This window comes from Molossus molossus, unplaced genomic scaffold (assembly GCF_014108415.1).
Source record: "Molossus molossus isolate mMolMol1 unplaced genomic scaffold, mMolMol1.p scaffold_m16_p_12, whole genome shotgun sequence".
In the NCBI taxonomy this organism is placed as follows: Eukaryota; Metazoa; Chordata; class Mammalia; order Chiroptera; family Molossidae; genus Molossus; species Molossus molossus.
Genome location: NW_023425347.1, coordinates 25,774,082 through 25,793,106, shown reverse-complemented (window position 1 = coordinate 25,793,106; position 19,025 = coordinate 25,774,082). Strand labels below are relative to the sequence as shown.

The 19,025-nt window shown below is 42.2% G+C and overlaps 1 protein-coding gene across 9 annotated transcripts in view; it reads left to right on the top strand.

Annotated features, from left to right (window-relative positions):
* JARID2 (jumonji and AT-rich interaction domain containing 2) overlaps nucleotides 1-19,025 on the top strand; it is a 266,545-nt gene that overhangs the window by 8,319 nt on the left and 239,201 nt on the right. Inside the window, exon 2 of one of the 9 annotated variants that reach the window (XM_036257237.1) lies at nucleotides 18,599-18,682. The exons of 7 other annotated variants lie outside the window; for them this stretch is intronic. The gene's annotated coding sequence lies outside the window, so the exon portion shown is untranslated. Of the gene's footprint in view, nucleotides 1-8,570; nucleotides 8,592-18,598; nucleotides 18,683-19,025 lie in introns of those variants that run through there. One more of the 9 variants, XM_036257240.1, reaches the window with a different exon arrangement.

The following is a 19,025-nucleotide window of genomic DNA, read 5'->3' as shown; positions in this document are numbered from 1 at the left end:
ACTGTGTGTCTTGCCCACAGATTGTATTGTTCTGGTGAGGATGCTGCCCTCTCTCCTAGGGCTCTCTTTGCCATTTAAAGAAATGCCACAAGAGCTTGGATGGTAGAAAGCACTCTAGATGACCACGCAACAGCCACCCCTCCTGAAAGCATCCTCAATGAAGACCCAGTCAGTTCTGCAGTAACCATCCACATTTGTTTTCATAATGAGATCACTTGAGAGAAAGAGGCTAAGTCCATTTTACAGAAAAGAAGACTGAAGCAAATAGGGATTGGCTAGATAGGCAAAAGTTGTATCTTCTTCCCACTGTTTAGTTAAGATGAAATAGAGGTAAAATGAATGATCAGTGTAGCCTCTCAAGGCCAGAATAGGGGCTCTGGCAGCCCCTGAAGAGGTTTTTTTTGCTTGGGGAAGTTAAGGCAGTTTGTCAGCTTCCAGGAACAGAAGGAGTGTATCGGTCTCAAGAGCATGTTTGTGTTTGTTGTTTTTTTAAAACACCAGTTGGTGGAGCTACCCCCTCATCCCCAGATGGCTGTCTCCTTGAGTCCTCATTGGAAAAGGAGCTGAGATCCCAGGACCCCATGGGACTGGCTGGTGGGTGCTCTGTATTTTTATAAGTGGCTGCCACCCCACCCTCTCCCTTGTACCTGAGGACCAGTGTGCGCTGCATTAGGTTTCTAGGCTTCTGAGAACCCATTTGATTTTGCAGGCTGTAACAAATCAGCTTCGATACTTTTTTTGGCATTTGCATTGTTGCCCCTCACTTTGCTGCTTAGGGGACCATGGGGCACTGTGGGAAATCATTTGCCCTCAAATCCTTACCAGGGTCTGGGCCTTCTGGTAAACAAAGGCTGCCCAGATATGTTAATGAGGCAGCATGAGTAATGGGAACATTATACATAATTACTCACATATTCATAGGATGTGTGAGGGTGTTAGAAAGGGGGAGCCCTACTGGCAGAAGTTCTTGAGAGCTGGTGCAGCCTAAAAAGCCTAAATTGGATTTTAAGTTCTAATTTTGTAAGTCGGTCAGGCTCCACCACCCATGAAGAGGAAGACCAGTGAGCTTTGAAATATTATCAACAGCAGTATTTAGTTACCATGAATCCTAGAAAGTTAATAAACTACATACAGTTGTCACAATTTTGCCCTTCCCTGCTCCCAGTACATCTTTTTCTTCATGCACATATTTTCTCCAATGCAACCAGGAATTATTTTCCAGCAAAATTTTTTTGAGGTGAGGGAAAGAGTGAGAGGGGTGGGTTTTGTGTGTCTTTTTTTCCATCAGGAGACCCTCTGGTTTACTGGGACACCAGCCCAGGTATGTAATGACGGAATCATCTAGAATGTGGGAGACCTTTTGGTGCCCTGTTTTATTGTCCTCTTTTTACGTCTGGGTGGTTCTTCATTATTTCCTAACCACATTTTTGGTTAGGGCTTCATCTACAATGGTTGAATGTGTTATCTCTTGGTTCTCATTTTTGCCAGCTGTTAAAATGTTTGGTGCCTGTGGGGGCAGAAACAGGTGCCAGGAGGAAATGAGAAGGGATTAGAACTGAGCATATGTTTCTTGCATTTATTCCTTCCATAGGTTTGCAGAAAGGGGGCTGAATGAATGCTTATTCTGTTAAGCAGAAGTTGGATATAGACATTATTAAAACTTGAAGAGTTTTGTGTTTTATGTCTTAGTACCAGAGCATGGGCTTCAGAAACGCAATGCCTCAGATTTGAACAGGCTTCTTTTGAATACAGAGTGAGGCAACAGTAGGTTTACAGTTGTTCATATGGAAAATAATACAGTAGTTAATAACTAATAATACAAGAATAAACCCTCTGTTATGAACTCACAGCTGTAAACCTACTTTTGTCCTACCCTGTTTATCGAGTGCCTCTGTGGTAATGGACAAGATTGGGAATATGAGCTGAGTTCAAGGTTTGACCTTATAGCGCACTGGCTGTGTGACCCTGGGCAAGGCACATAACCTTGCTGAGCTGCTTGCTTATCTGAAAAACTTTTTCATGTACCTCACAGTCTTGTTGCTGGGAGAGCCAGTGAAATTTTTGATGTGAAAGCACTTCATAAACTGCATACTACTGCACAAATGCTCAGTGTATTACTACACAGTTGGAAATCACCAATCTGGAGACATCGGGCCTGCAGAAGGCCCTCCTAGCTGACTCAGAAATAAATGAATCAGTTTAATTTTATATTTTGCCTTGTGTGTGTTGTGTGTGTTTCATTGATTTTTTTTTTTTTTTGAGAGAGAGAGGAAGAGAAAGGGAAAGAGAAACATCGATGTGAAACATCAATTTGGTTGCTTCTCATACGCGCCCACAACCTGGATATGTGTCCTGTTTCGGAATTGAACCAGCAACCTTTTGGTGCACAAGATGACACTCATCCAACTGAGCCACATTGGCCAGGGTTGAACTTTGCCTCTTAAACCAAATTTATAGCAAGATATTCTAAAACGTATTTTGGGATATAGAACAACACTTTAAAGGTTAGAAGATGATGTAATTGCTTCCCACCCTTACCCTCTGCTTTAAAAATTTATTCATTTATTGCTTTTAGAGAGAGAGCGGAAGGGGGAGAGAGAAATGTCGATTTGTTGTTCTTATTTATGTATTCATTGGTTGATTTCCTTTTTTTTATTCCCCCCTGAGGACATTTTTCCATTTTTCAGTTCAGATAAGAGTGGAAGGGGGGGAGGGGAGAGAAACATCGACGTGAAAGGGACACATCGAGTGGCTGCCACCTGCACAACCCAATCAGGGCTGGGGACAAACTGCATCCAGGGTACATGCCCTTAGCGGGAACCGAACCTGGGTCTCTTGGGACCTCAGGCCAATGCTCTAACTGCTGAGCCAAACCAGCCAGGGCCATTGGTTGATTCTTGTATGTGGCCTGACTGGGATTGAACCCACAACCTTGGCATATCAGGATGAGGCTCTAACCAACTGGAGCTACCTGACCAGGGCCCCTCTGTTGGTTATTGAATCTTGCAGTCTCTCAGCCTGATCCCTCGGCCTGCTGGGATGGGTGCAACGCAATGAAACTACAAGCACACGCTGCTTGGAGTGAGGGAGAGATTTGCAAGGTAGCAAATGCTCCAGATCTCTGGGCGCATTCCCATTTATTTGCAGATTGGTACCCCCAGGTTACAAGTGTTTTTAAGTAAATTATATCCTTGAGATGGCATTACTGCATACACCCTAACTTTGTCTCTTGCTTTATACCTTGAAGCCAAAAGATAACAAACCCTTATACACATTCAAATGACGTACCCAGTACACCTGGGCCAAGTGCCCCCCCCACCCCCCCAGCCCCCAGCTAGGATTCTGAGAATGCATTAACACAAGGTTGAGAGTGCTTAACACAAGGTCAAAAGACCGTCCATTTTCCAACCCTCCAACCCCCCAAATCTCTTCTGTATTATTCATCACTTGCCTTGCATACTTGACTTAGGGGTGAATTAGAAAGTGAGAATCAACTCAGGTGGCACTGAGTCTGCACAGAGATGTTGAAACTGGATCTTGGGACAATAACCCTTGATATTGAAAATCTGATCATGATTCCTTCACTGGCTTTCAGGGTAAAGTATAAACCAACTTTTGTTGTCAGCACAGCGTAAAAAACCCTACTAGCTCTACCTGGGTCTATCCTGCCCCTCATTTCAGTTCCACTGAGCTCAGCCTCTCAGTCTTTTCACCCCTTGGTTCTTCACTTTGCTCAGTGAACAAACAGATTGCCTGAGGAGCAAACCTACCCTTCTGAGGCTTAACTGGACAGCTGACCACCCCCTTCAGTCAGGCAGAGCCAAGCCCTTTTTCTCTGTTGAGCTGTCTCCTCAACTAATGAGTTAAAAAAATTTTTTTTTATTGGTCTTAGAGAGGAAGGTATGAGAAACATCGACATGAGAAACTTCAATCAGTTGCCTCCCTCACATGCCCAACTGGGGATTGAATCTGTAACCTGGGTATGTACCGTGACTGGGAATTGAACCCCACACCTTTTGGTGTATAGGATGGTGCTCCAACCAACTGAGCCGTAAAGGCCAGGGCTTAACTGTTAGGCGACCTGCCTGAGATTGCATGTTTTATCAGTGACACACCAGGACATGAAATCAAGCCCCAGATACAGTAGAAGGGCTGTGGTTCAGTCTTTCGGAGATGTTTCTTTTTGCCAGGTGAATTCTCAGTTATCCATGGTAACTGGAGTGGTGGATTCATTTTCATGGAAAAGTAAAAACTACAGGTAATCCTCATACCTAATTAGACCAATCTTGCTTTTTTCCTTTTGAAAAATTTTTAATTTTTTTGCTTTATAAGAAATCATTCAAACCAGGCAATGTCACAAAGGTAAGAGCCATGGTAATTGCACATCAATATTCTTGTACTTGTAGAAAAATAGTTTTATATATGTTGGCTCATACTCAAGTGCTGTTCTGTTGTGTGCTTTTTGCATTTATATTTTATCTGTTACCAAAACATGATTCTTCATTTATTAAAAAAATTTTTTAAATTGATTTTAGAGAGAGAGAGGAAGGGGAGAGGGAGAGAGAGAGAGAGAGAGAGACATCGATGGGAGAGAACATCGATTGGCCACCTCCTGCATGCCCCCCAATGGGGATTGGGCCCACAACCTGGGCATGTGCCCTGATCAGGAATGGAATCAGTGACCTCTCAGTGCATGGGTCAATGCTCAACCAGTGAGCCACACCAGCCGGGCTAGTTCTTCATTATTTTAATGCCTTCAAAACACTGTTTACCGGACAGTTTTCCTTGCCCTGTCTGTTCTTGGCCTTTTCATAGTTTGGGGGCTGTTGTATAAAATGATGTGTGCAGTATGCTTTACCTGTGTCTTTTAAATTGATTTTAGAAAGGAAGGAAGAAGGAGGGAGAGATAATAGAAACGATGAGAGAGAAACACATCAATTGGTTGCCTCCTGAACCACCTGGACCAGGGCTGGGGATTGAACCTTCAACCTAGGTATGTGCCCTTGACCGGAATTGAACCCTTGACCCTTTGGTCCACAGGCGGAGGCTCTAACTGCTGAGCCAAACCGCCCAGGGCTACCTGTGTCTTTTTTTTATTTTTTATCCTCACCTGAGGACATTTTCCCATTTTTTTTTTTTTTTTTTTGTTCAGATAGAGTGGGAGGGAGAGAGAGGAAGAGAGAGAGAGAGAGAGAAACATCAATGTGAAAGGGGCACATCGAGTGACTGCCTCCCGCACGACCCAGCCAGGGCTGGGGACAAACTGCAACCGAGGTACGTGCACTTAGTGCGAACCGAACCCAGGTCTCTCTGGACCGCAGGCTGACGCTCTAACCGCTGAGCCAAACCGGCCAGGGCTACCTGTGTCTTTTGACAGGTAATTTCAAATTACTCAAAGTGGAATTACTGAAGTGCCCATGTTTACCTTTAGAATCCTCTTACCACATTGCTTTCTTGGAGAAAGGCCCTACTAATTTACAATCCCAGAGGTAGTACAAGTGAGGCCAGAGGATTTGTTTGTTGGCTTTTAAAAACCAATACAAAGCCCTGGCCAGTTTGGCTCAGCAGTTAGAGTGTTAGACTGTGGACCAGCGAGTCCCGGGTTTGGTTCCCGCTATGTGCATGTACCTCGGTTGTGGTTCGTCCCCGGCCTCCATTGGGGTTGCGTGGGTGGCAATCAGTTGATGTGTCCTTCTCACATCAATGTTTCTCTGTCTCTCTTCCTCCCACTCTCCCTCTATCTCTGAAGATAAATGCAAAAATGTCTTTGGGTGAGGATTAAAAAACAAAACACAATACAAAAGCATTTGTAACGAGTAGTAAAGATATCAGTTGGGTTTTATTTAAGTTTCTATTTTTCTTTCCTCGTCCTCTCTGAGTATTAGAACTAAATGAGATAAAATATGTGAAAGCACTTTGTAAAGTAAAATTGTGTTAAGCACACAATGTGTTATTAGTCAGATGAGTGTAGTGGTGAAGGGAAGAGAGAGTCTGTATAATTGTACAGTTACATATTTTATATTTATGGAATGCTTTTTTGTGTGGACTATAAGATGACCCAGAATATTAATTGTTTTCTTACTGTGATTTTAGCCTTATTTGTGGGGTGTGGGTGGAGGTTATATGGTTACAAAGATTTCATTGGACTCTGGCTTAGAGGACCATTCTGTTAAATACAGTGAATATATTCTGGTTGCTTACCAGGCTTTGGCACTGTCTAAGATGTTAGAAAACAAGATCTTGCCCTTGTCCTTTGAATTTATAGTTTAGTTGACAGCAGAAATGCAAAACATTGGGAAGAGAGTGGGTAACCTCGATAACTCACTTTACTTTTCTAAGTCTGTTCATCTATAAAATGGGGAGAATTATACCTTTTTTTTGGTCTTTCAAGGTCATTTCGGGGGAGACACATGTTAACATATGAAGTGCTTTGTAAATTGTAACTAGGCTGTATGTAGTTATTTTATGTTTTTTTTTGGAGAGAGAAAAAATGAATAATGAATGTGAGAGGAACATCAATCAGCTGCCTCCTGCACGCCCTCTACTGGGGATCGAACCCACAACCTGAGCATGTGCTCTGACCTGGAATCCAGCCTCTTAGTCCGTGGGACGTCGCTCAATCCTCAGAGCAACACTGGCCAGGCTAGACTGTGTAATTCTTTTTCGTGTGTGTGTCTATGAGGTTTTTTTCTTTTTTCTTTTTGAATCCCTTCACCCTTTTCACCCAATCCCCTTATCCCTGATTGAATTATTCTCACTAAAAGTTACACAGGTCTTTGTGGCTGTAATTCTCTAGCCTCAAGGTTGAAGTGGGCTCATGGTGTTTCTTGGTCATCTTTGCTGATTACTGCATATCCTGGTTGTCTGAGGAAGAGGATAGGGATGAAAATACTGTCGCTGCTCAGCACTTACTTTCACTATAAGGTTTGCTTTTTCTTCCTAACTTATGGAAAAATGGAGTGTGATCTTTATAGGTAGATGTGTTTTGATTGTTTAAATGATAGAATTTTATCTTTTTTAACCCCTGGTATGTGGGGAGGAGATGGTTGTCCCAGTGCTACTGAGAAGCATTCCTTTTTGGTGCTTAAGAGTACTCTAGCTCTGTCCGGTTCGGCTCAGCAGCTAGAACATCAGCCCGTGGACCAGAGAGTACTGGGTTTGGTTCCTGCTACAGGCACGTACCTCAGTTGCAGTTTGTCCCTGGCCCCTGTTGGGGTTGTCGGGGTTGTGTGGGTATCAACCAGTTGATGTGTGTCTCTCACATGGGTGTTTTTCTCTCTCTCTTCCTCTCCCCCCTCCCCCCTTCTATCTGAAGATAAATGCAAAAATGTCCTCTGGTGAGGATAAAAAAAAAAGAGAGAGAGAGAGTACTCTTGGATAAACTTCTTTGCCTTAATTTTCAATTCTTTTTTTTTTTTATCCTCACCCGAGGATATTTTTCCATTTTTTGTATAGAGTGGGAGGGAGAGAGAGGAAGGGAGAGAGAGAGAGAGAGAAACATCGATGTGAAGGGACACATCGAGTGGCTGCCACCCGCACGACCAACCAGGGCCGGGGACAAACTGCAACCGAAGTATGTGCCCTTAGCGGGAACTGAACCCGGGTCTCCGGACCGCAGGCCGACGCTCTAACCGCTGAGCCAAACTGGCCAGGGCTAATTTTTAATTCTTTAGTCAAGATGTCCTTATAGAGAGGTAAAACTTAATGTTTATTGGTTTTATCCAAATTGCTCCTTTTTCATTCTTATGCCGTCCAGAGCACTAAAATTCTATATTCTATTTTGAGCTTGTAATATCTTGATGTTGAAGGATGAAAGAGCCAACATGAGTTGAAGGCATTTTATACAGAGCCGTGGTCTGAAGTCCCAGTTAAATTGGTGGCACATGTTTTTCACCTGCCTTTAAAGGGCTTTGGTTGTGCCAATGCAGGAAGCATTCAAACCTGTGAAGAATTTTTGTGAGTTTATTTGAGCCAAACTGTCCACAATTGCTAGGAAGCAAAATCTCAATGGATTGAGATAATGCTCCAGAGAATGGCAGTTTTGCACCTTATTTTATACATTACAATCAAAGGAGAAGATGCGAGTTACATGAAATCCATTGGTGATAGATTAAGGAGGTGTGAGAAAGCAAAATGGGGTGGGGGGGACCTCTGGGATTGGCTAAAAAGTAAAATGATAGACATATACATCTTTTATATAGGTGAGTACAGGATAGTTAATAGCCCACAATTAATATGATAAAAACAGCCCTGGCCGATTTACCTCAGTGGTTAGAGCTTCGGCCTGTGGACCAAAGAGTCTGGGTTCGATTCCGGCCAAGGGCATGTACCTTGGATGTGGTTCATCCCCAGCCCTGGTTGGGGTCTTACGGGTGGCAACCAATCAATGCGTCTCTCTCACATTGATGTTTCTTTCTCTCTCTTCCCCCCTCCCACTCTGTCTGAAGATAAATATAACAATATCCTCAGGTGAGGATTAAAAAAAAACAAAAAAAAACCCCAATAATGAGGGGATTTGTAGTCTCTGCTCTGGTGCACTGGTTGTGTCCTGAGGAGTCTGGAAAAACAAAAGTTATCCTGACATTCCAAAGGTATGTTATCGAAGATGCAACAATCAATAGAAGGCTCTGTTTTGGTAAAGATTGACTTTGTCAGGGAAGATTCTAGCCTAGGACGTGACTACCTGCCATAAACTGCTTTTAGTTAAAAAGTTTTAATTTCAGACCATCCTTTGTGATTACTTCAACTCTCTTAAGGTTGCAAGGCCACCTCACGGGCCTTCCCTGAGTCTGTCAGGTTAGCATGTGGCCTCTTTTTGTCTATAGTTGTGTTATCTTGTTAGAGCTGTCTACAACCACACCACAAAACCTGGTCCTCTGCACATGCCACAGGACTTTTCAAACTGATGATTTTGAGTGGCAAAGGCCATTGAACATCAGGAAGTGTTTGGTAAAGCTCTATATAGAGTTCTTCCTGTGCATTTAGGAAAGGAGCTATAGGGGTTTGGTGGGGGACGAAGAAACACAGTCCTATTTATGAGCCTGATTAGTTTACTGTGGTTTTGTTTAACATTCAGTTATACCCACTCTACAGCCTTTTTCTCCCGGGACTCAGTAGTCGGTTGCAATATTTTGAGGGCAGTTTATTTTACATATTTACTTATGTATTCCACACCTCATTCCAAAAAGGAATTAAGGCCCTAATGAATAGTCATCCGTGGAGCAAATAATTTTTGCTTTGATCTGACTTAAGTTCACTTTCTAAATTCAAAAAGTGACAACCATATTAAAATATGGACAGTGAGCATTTGTCCTCCTCAACCCAGCAGTGTTTGGGCTGAGTAGCCTGTTGTTTTTAGCTTTGAAAACTTGACCTAAAACTTAAAGGCAAATTTTGTTAAGTAGTATTGGTATTGACACCCTGACAGAATTTTTAATCTGAAAGAATTTTAAAGATGCATGAAAGTAATTCCCAGTGGTGATGACATCCCCAAGTTGCAGAGATCAGATTTCTATTTAAATGCCAGTACAGTGTATCACTTTTTTCCATAGTGTTAGGGGACCAAGGACGGTCTGGATTTAATAATGAAGTTCTTTGGTGGGGGCCACGAGTCAACGATCTGTGTCTTTAAAAATGTTTTCAAATACTCATTCTGTATCGTAATCTTCAAAACTACTGTTAGGATTCCAGACCATTGTGGTTTAAACTTAGCTGGAATCTGAAAGGTGGCTGACAGAGTGCATAGAAACCTCCTCTAAAATAAAGAACAGATTTGGCTTGCCTGATTGTCCTCTAGTCTGTGCTCTGGGCATATCTGAGCCATGGGCCAAGGCTCCTGGTTGAGGAATACTTGTTTCAATTCTACTGAAGTGTCTCCCCCCCCCCCCCCCAGCTCAATATAAACACTATCAAATAGTCCTGCAAAAATTCCTGCTACAAATACGGATTTCAAAGCTTCATGTTATATCAAGTTCCTGTCCAGATGAGAAGCACACTTTAATGTACTTGTGATAAATCAGATGTACTCTAATGATGCTGTTAAATTGGGTTTTCTTATGGCCCTGGTGGGCTGAAAAGCCTGGGCTTGCGAGTTGGGGAGGATAGGTCTGCTTTGGAAATATGTGAAGCTGAAAAGTATGTTTTTTTCCTTCCCCAAATCCTCACCCTAGGATATTTTTCCATTTATCTTTAGATAAGAGTTGGGGGCGGGGGGCATTGATGTGAGAGAGACACATTGATTAGTTGCCTCCTGCATGACCCCTACCCTGACCGAGACCTAACTGCAACCGAGGCATGCACCCTTGACTGGAATCGAACCCCTGACTCTTCGGTCTGTGGGCCAATGCTGTAACCATTGAGCAAAACTGGACAGGGCTAAAAAGGGCTCTGTGTGTGTGTGTGTGTGTGTGTGTGTGTGTGTGTGTGTGTGTTTTCCCCTCTTCCTTCTAATTCTACTCCTGGCTCCAAATGAGTGATACTATCGCTACTCCAACATCTACATGGCCTAGACTGAAACACATTTTCTACTCAACTGGCCTTTTTCCCTTTCCTCCTTCTATGAGATTTGCTGTGGTTGTCATGTTATTTCTTTGCAGAATTTATTGGAGCAGTAGGCAAAGCCTCTTGGGGGAGTATAAATGATGATTATAAAAGACAGTCAGTTTACCTAGCAAGGCTAGCCATTATCTTTGCCTTGTAAAAGTTTTTACAGCCAAACATTGTTTGCTTACAGTTGTTTAATACAAATGAAGACCTTAATGGTACCTATTGTAAGAGGAATTTAGTTTTGTACACAGAGGTCATCTCAATAAAGAAGGGAATACCTTGCCCAGGCATAACTGCTTGTTTCTCTGGACAGGCATTTTATTTATATATATGTATATATATGATATAGATCTAGGGAAGGGCTGGGATGGTGCTTCAGGGTTGCTTTTGTTTTCTTCCACCAATAGCAAATAATCCTCTGCTGAATGTTAAAAGATTTTTAAAGTTGATAAGTAATACCTACTTTGCCTTTGGAGTTTCTTCTAACTGCTTTCTGCTCAATTTATGAATTCAAAGATAGATTTAAAACTAATTAAGGAACTTGTCTGAGTTGGCAGTGACACTGAATAAATATATTTAAACGGTAGATTCTCATGCTCTTAAAACCCACACTAAGCTTTAGGGAAATGGGAAGGCTAAAGTTGCATTTTTATTTTTTGGGAGATTCAAATTCTTCCTCATGGCACTTGAAAGTCTATCTACAGTATATATATGTGTGTATATTCTTGGCATACATCCTTCCTGCTATATCTTTAGCAAAGTGTCAGTTCTTTTTAGCCTTTCTTTTTTAAAAACTCTCTTATATCTTCAACTTATTCCAGGTTTTTGGCAGTTCTTCAAATATTTTTCTTTCGGCGTTTCAGTGGTAGTTCAAGACAGAAGGCATCTTAGGCATCTCAGTCTTTCCCTGAGTGATTTTGGATGTGAATGCAACCCCCCCCCTTAAAAATTCAGTGGTTTTTAGTATATTTAGAGTTGTATAACCATTACCACTGTTAATTTTAGAACATTTTCATCACCTGAAAAAGAAACTCCACACCCGTTGGCAGTCACCCCTCATTTCATCCCAGTTTCCCCCAGGCTCTGGCAACCACTAATTTACTTTCTGCCTTTATGAATTTGCCTATTTTGGACCCTTCATATAAATGGAATCATAATATGTGGCTTTTTGTGACTGGCTTCTACTTAGCATAATGCTTTCAAGGTTTGTTCATGTTGTAGCATGTGTCAGTATGTCATTCCTTTTTATGGCCAAATATTTTATTGTATGGACATACCACATTTTGTTTATCCTTTCATTAGCTGATGGACATGTGGGTTTGTTTCTGCATTTTGGCAATTATGAATAGAATAATGGTGCTCTGACTATTTGTGTACAAGTTTTTGTGAGGATGATGTTTGCCCTGCTCTTGTAATACATTCAGTTAGAAAACTGCACATATGCATTTTTACTAAATTATTTACTGCTGTTTTACTAACCTGCTAAGCTGTTAACTCTCAGCTTTTGTCTTTGGGCCTTCTGTGTTCTGTTCAGCAGTGCTCCATTGAGCTTTCCCTTTCTGGGACAGTTGCCTTGTCTTTAGGAGGCTCACTTTCATTTTCCTCCCTGCCTGCCTGCCCCTCTTCACTGTGTGTGTGTGTGTGTGTGTGTGTGCGCGCCCAAGAGTAGTCTTACTTCTGTCCTTTTGCACACTGCAAACACTGTGTTCACACATTTAAGCTAGAACCAGATGATCCGTTTGCTTAAGTGTGGAAAAATGGTGGGACTTCGAATTTTATCAAGGGATGAGTACCTTTTGTTAGTGCTCAGGTGTTTTTGACTGTAATTATGGGTCTTCAATTGCATCTTCACACAGTATTTACCACGTAATTTTGGGAGAGGTAGAGTTAAAAACGTCGGCTTCTCAGGAGTGCAGAGAAGTACTAGGAACTATATTCCTGCCTTACCTTCAGTTTTGACTTTCTTGTGGATACCTATGTTAACATTCTTTGGCAAAGCACTATGGGGAATAGAACCACTATCTACCTAGAAATTCTGATTTTTTCCCCTCTCGATCCAACCCTGCTTTACCTAAATGAAAAAATACTTAAAGAAAAAAAAAATGAACAAAGAAGGCCCTTCATAATTCCTTTAAGAAATGGAATTCTTTTAAGGAAGAGGGATGTTGCCATGTTTTATTTTGATTTTCTGAATTCTACCAGATTTATTTTTCCTGAGTTGGTGTGAAATAGTTGAGATGAGATTGGCCTCTTATTTGAGTCAGGTGCATTTTGCTCATTTTTAAGTGTTCAGGGAAAGTGGCCCGAGGGTGTTCTGAAGCATTTGGAGAAGTGGAGAGTGCCTGCTCTACTTACTACATCTCTGGGAGTGAACATCTCGGTATGGATGTCCAGGCCTTTTCTCGAGGTTCCTGGTGATGATTGAAAGCCAATGTGTCTGTCAGTGTTTGGAATCTTATTTATTACATAGTGCTCTCAAGTTCAGTGTCAAAAATTGCCCTTCTTAATTATATTAATCATGCTTTGTCACTTTCTTCAGTTTTTCTGGTATAGCATTCTGTTCCAAATGGACTCTTGTTCAGGTCGTTGATTTGGCTTACCTAATGGGGAGCTAGCTATATTCCATATTTTTTCTGTAGTGGTCAACTAAACAGAAATTTTCAAGGTTATATACCTTCCTCAATTTAGAGGTAGGTGTGAGTGAGTGTGTGTGCGTGTATGTGTGTATTCATATCTAAGGAGTTACTGTTTTAAACTTTGCATTGTTTAACTGGAAATCTGTGTTCTGTTCTGCTGAGCTGCCTTTGTGTGGTGTCCATATAACCTGTACACATACTTGTGCTGTTTCAAAAGCAAATGCCACATCCCTCCGACTAAAATTGCTTATTAGAGCTAATTTTAAGAATTGAGTTAAAACTGCCCTATAATGTAATGCAGAATATTTCCCAATAATGCCTAGGTTAACAATGATAGTCTTGCTGTATTGTGCAAAAAAGGCTTCTGTTCAGACCCAGCTGGGCTTCAGGCTTAATTCATTGCTCTATGGTGGGATCACCACAGCTGCTGTGGGGCCTTTACAAATGCAAAAAAGCTGTCAGTGTTTGTTTCATCAGCTGCATAAGTGATGAGGCCAAGTTGAGGAATCCATTCCAGTGCGCAGTGTGCAGGCTGTAGCCATTATTGTTTACAGAATTAGTGTGTTGGAGCTTTAAAATAGTTGGCACATTGACCGTCCTTTAAAAGCACAAGACTAAGGAACAGGACCAGTTGGTTGTCCTTGTAATGTTGGCTGGATCCAGCCCAGCCCTTGTCTTTAACAGTCACTGATCCAGTCTGTGCTGTGGGACTGACCCTCTTTTGGACAAGGTGGGGGCGGCGATGAATTTGTGTCTCTTTAGTTCTGCATCTCAAATGTAGGTCTGCATTAATTTTTTTAGTAATATATTTAGAGTTCTGTAATTGTAATTGAATTTTAAACCCTTAATCATCCTCCCTGTTCCAAATAGGTATACTATTGTCAGCTGGGACTTTAAATAGCTGTACAGTAACATTCTGGATTCAGCTCTGTGGGATTTATTTAGTGAAGTGATATTGCTTTGGGAATTGCCCTCATTTCTACCCATGGATACAAAAGTTAAGGCTACTTCTTGGCTGCAGAAAGACCCACTTACACAAGTCACTCTCCAATCAATTAAGGGGGGTGCCCTGCAAGGCCCATCAGTGAGTGTTGGTGTAGCCATGGCAGCATGTGCCGTCTCTTTTGGGCTGGGCACCCATGCTTTTGGGACCTATATCCATGGTCTTTCACAGGGTCGTGTGGAATTGTTCCAGCTTTCCTTTTATTTTAACCTAATTTATTTCCAGCACCCTTGTCAGCTTCAGGGGTCTTTCTGATAATCATGCTTCATGGAGGCTAGAGGGCACTGATGGTGGCCAGTATGTTCAGGTTTTACGTGGAGCTTGTCAGATCTCTCAGCAAATGGGGATGAATATTTATGAAAAAGATGGCATGAGGTGCAGGGTCTCCAAATTATAGGTCTGTACTGATCAGCTGTATCTCAGGTAACTGTCACACATGCTCTTCATTCCTTTCTGTCTGCACATTTTACCCTGCAAAGTGTCTGGAGCCCCAAAGGACAAATGGGTCCAATGGTTCCCATGTGGTATTTGTGCTGATTAAGCATAGTTTGGGGATCTTTGTGTGTCTCTTTTAAAGAGTTCTTTTGAAGGGAGAGAATGGTCTCTGACAAATAAATGTATTTAATTCTTTCTTACAGTGAACTTCCAACAAAGAATAAATACAAGTACCAGTTTAGACTTTTTACTTTCTTCTTAACACCATCCCACTACCATCACAAACACTCACCCTGGAATAGTAGCAGTGAAAAGGAAAATAGTAAAGAGCGAGGTTCACATCCCCTCCCCCTGGGGGAAAGACTAATTTGCAGGGCCTCATAAGGAAACAGCAGTTTCATGGTCATTGTTCTCCACCTAGCAGTGCTGGGTTGCGCTTCAGGAAACGCCTTTGCCCAACCTACTTCTCCTGGCTAGGGTGTTGTATATTTTAAGCTTTAGGAATCTTTTGTCAAAGGCCCTTCTGCTTTTATTGGGTTCTCCTGAAGCAAAAACGTGTTCTTTTTAGTTCGTTTGAAAGCACTGTATTCTCAGTGTTTTAAAAACAGTTTTGTGAATACATATTCAAGCAAGTGTATGTGGGTATGCACGTGGTCTGTGTTAGTGTGTATGTTTGTTCATTCACGTGAATGTCACCTCATGACCCTTGGAAACTTATTGTTGAAATAAGGACTTACTGCTCTAAATAAGGACGGCAGCTGGCCACTGAATGTTCACCCTGCCACTTCCTAGCTGAGTGCCTAGAAGATCACTGGACCTCATCTAAAGGCAGCCTCAGTGTTTGCCACTATAAAATGGGATGCAGGAGCCCCCCTGAGCAAAGAGTAGGTGTTTAATATGTGTGCCCAGTACATGGTAGGCATTCCCTTCCATCTGCACATCAGTGTCTCTTTCTTAAGCTGCTTTGAGGGAGAGTTTAGAATAATACACATTACAACTTGCTGGATGGAAAACTATTTTTTTTTTATCCTCACTCGAGGACATTTTTCGATATATTTTGATAGATAGAGTGGGAGGGAGAGAGAGAGAGAGAAAGAGAAACATCGACGTGAAAGGGACACATCGAGTGGTTGCCACCCACACGACTCAACCAGGGCCGGGGACAAACTGCAACCTAGGTACGGGCCCTTAGCGGGAACTGAACCTGGGTCTCTCCGGACCGCAGGCCAATGCTGGATGGAAAACTATTAATTAACTTGTTCTCCTTTGGCTGTAAGGATAGATGGTGATCTCAATACTCTAACATAAAAAAATGTGTCCACAGAGAGCCTGAGCTTCCTGGAGTGTCGTTTTCCTGACCTCAGTGTCCTCCACCCATTAAAACACACACAAACAAAATACTTGGGCAAGCAGCTCACTAGCATTCTATGTAGAACCAAGTGTGCTTTTCCCCACATAGACGTAGAGGTGTCTGCTTCAGAGATCTGCTTGAGGGGAAGCAAAAGGCCTGGGGATGCCAGCCCCTGGGAAAGGAGCGCCTGAATCCTAACCAGCTGTAAGGTTGTCAGTTATGAAATAGTCCAGGTAGAAGATTGTTCTTAGAATCAAGTTTCAAATGATAGTAAAATGGAGACAGACTTGGAATACTCTGAGAATGGAGTACGGTGGTTCTGGTGAGTTTTCTGGTTAATGTTTCAGCCCATGCTGTTGAAACTTTATGAGAGGACATTTTCATTGACTTTCCTGTCTTCAAAAATCTGCTGTGATGTAGGAAGGAGATTTTACCCTGGTCTCATTACTGAGGACCTTAGAGGACCTCCTGTCTCTCAGTCTGATAGCTCTTTGTTTTACTGTACGTTCATCTAGATATGGTATAGGGCATTATTAAGCTGTGTGCATCCTCATCCCTGGAGGGCTATATATTTTACCTACTTCCCTGAAGATGTTGTGTTACTTAGGGTCTGCTAAGGGTTCAGCTGGAGGAAAGTTGGTTCCATTGAGTGCACATTGACACAGCCTCCCAGAATGCTAATGAGTCAGAACATAACACCAGAGTTATAGAGGGAAATCAGTCATTTACATTCTCTGGCCATAGTGTATGGACTGCTCCCCACCTGCAAGGGGGGATGGATGGTGGATGGTAATGAAACCTTTGCTCCCGCCTGCCTACCTACTTACTGGAAATTGTGATAAGGAGTGGTGACCACTGCTTTTTTCTTTCTCTGTGAAGCATACCCATTACCAATACAGACATTTAAAACAAAACCTCCAAACTCTCTCAGATGGCACATTTGACCTGAATTACCTTTTCATAATGGTGTAGCTAGATTTTCCTGCATAAGAGCTTTAACAACACAACTGAAAAACGCATCTTTGAGCTTTTACTATTGTTGACAGTGGTTATCTTGCTGCTGCTAAGAGAAACGAAAAAGTTCATTTGCCAAAATGATTGTCATTTCCTTCTTAGGAGTGCAGCTTAACTCCAGGACTTCATTTAGTCAGAGGAAAATGGTTGCTACCTCCCTGTTAAGCTTCTTTGCATTATCCAGTTGTGACAGAATGACTGTTGGGGAGGCCTGGGGAGATGGGAGTGAAATAAAGGAACAGCTAAAAAGTCGTTCTGCAGAATGTGTACCTCTCCCTGAAAGCCTGTATGGAAAGGACGGTGGCTTTAGAAAGGGGGTAGAGTGGGAGGAGGTAGCAATCGCTGAAGCATGACAGCCTCCAAAGGCTCCTGGGACTTAAAAACAAAAAGGGAGCCTTTTGCAGATCTTTCCCTTGCACAGTCTTCCTCTCCACCATCCACTCTCCCCTGCTGTTTTGTAAATCTCCCAGTTGGAAATTTTTAACATGGGAGAGCTTCTTCCTGTGCTTCAGTTGGCAGGATGCTCAAACACAGCTGCAAAGAATTTGCTCCTCTCTTTCACAGCATCTCTCATTTAAAAGCATTAGTGGGACTACAAAACAAAATTAAAACTTGAGGATTTTTTAGAAGTGGAAGCCAAGTTTAATTAAAGTCAAGGAAGTTGGGGGCTATAACTCTTTAGTCAAATCTCTTAAAGTCAAGGCTTGTGCCAGTGGGGCAGGCAAGGTGGAAAGTGCCAGCAGCTGTTCCTGGTAAGGAGATTTAAGGCTCCTTCTATGGTTTGTGCTTAGGGAGTATCCTACAGTTTATCAAAACGTGTGCTGAGCCAACATCTCTTGGTGGCCCAGAAATGGTTGCCACTTTGTTAGGTGGTTGCCTCCTTGTTGAAGGAGGGAAATCCTTAATTAGCTTTCTGTGTCTTCCCAAACCAATCTAAATGCCCCACACCCCAGGCTCCATCCCCAATCCCTGACCAAGCCACTAGGCTATAAAACTTATCTAAAAAGTGCAGGTTCTGACTTGATAACTGACTTCTAACATTGGCATTTTAATCTTTTGGTATACTCTGGCGATACCCCTGAACATTTGGGTGATTAAACTGGTTTCTTGGTATTGGATGGTCACAGATAACTGCTGTGGCTCTGTAGGGGAAGGGTGCTCTCTGTTGTTCAGGCAGCACTCATGTATGTCCGAAGTGCTTGCAGCGACGAACAGACCGGCGCCCAGTCGGGCCAGACTGAACTGTGGGCACTTCAGGCCCGGATTGTCAGCCCAAAGGGTGCTTATATGATTTACCTCACAGATAGAAGATAGGTAAATTTAATATTTGGTGACATGACCTTAAATTGAGTTTTGCAAGGAGATTGTTTAGCTTCATTGCAACCTTTTTGTTTCTTTCCTGAGAGGTTATATAGAAATTGTGCGGATGGTTTTGTTGTTCTTAACGCAAGGAATATTTACAAAGAAAACATACTTATTCTGTAGTACTTCTGTAGATCCTAGCACTTCTTTCTTTAAACTGAGGAAATTATTTCCTCAGGATCTTGGGGATTCGTGTATTTGATCCTAATCATCTATTAGGAAGTCTGACCATCTCCTTCTCTCATTTCACAGGTATGGAATTGATACTTTTAAGAAGATGATTGATTTTGAGTCCTGTCAGACTAATATGTAGTAGAGCTAGAGCTTGAATAAAAGGTACCTCTGGACTTGATAGTGACTGTGTTGTAGAGGTGTTGGGTTCTGGTTTGGGTGTTTGCTCTGCTTTGAAAAGCTGTGGGACTGCATTTTAGTTACCTGACCTTTCCACAGTTGAGTTTTCTTTAGTTTTGAAGTTGTAGTGTATGATTGGAGCAGAGTTCCCCTCCAGAATACTGTGAGTTCTGTCTTCCTAGACTTCCCTTTTTTTGGTAACCTGACTTCCCTTTCACTTTATTCAGTTTTAATTCCACAGGTATTTATTTTCTACTTTGTGTATCTCTTCAATTATATGTATATCTTTTACTCCAGTTGTGGGAAGAACATGGGGAGAGGATCCAGG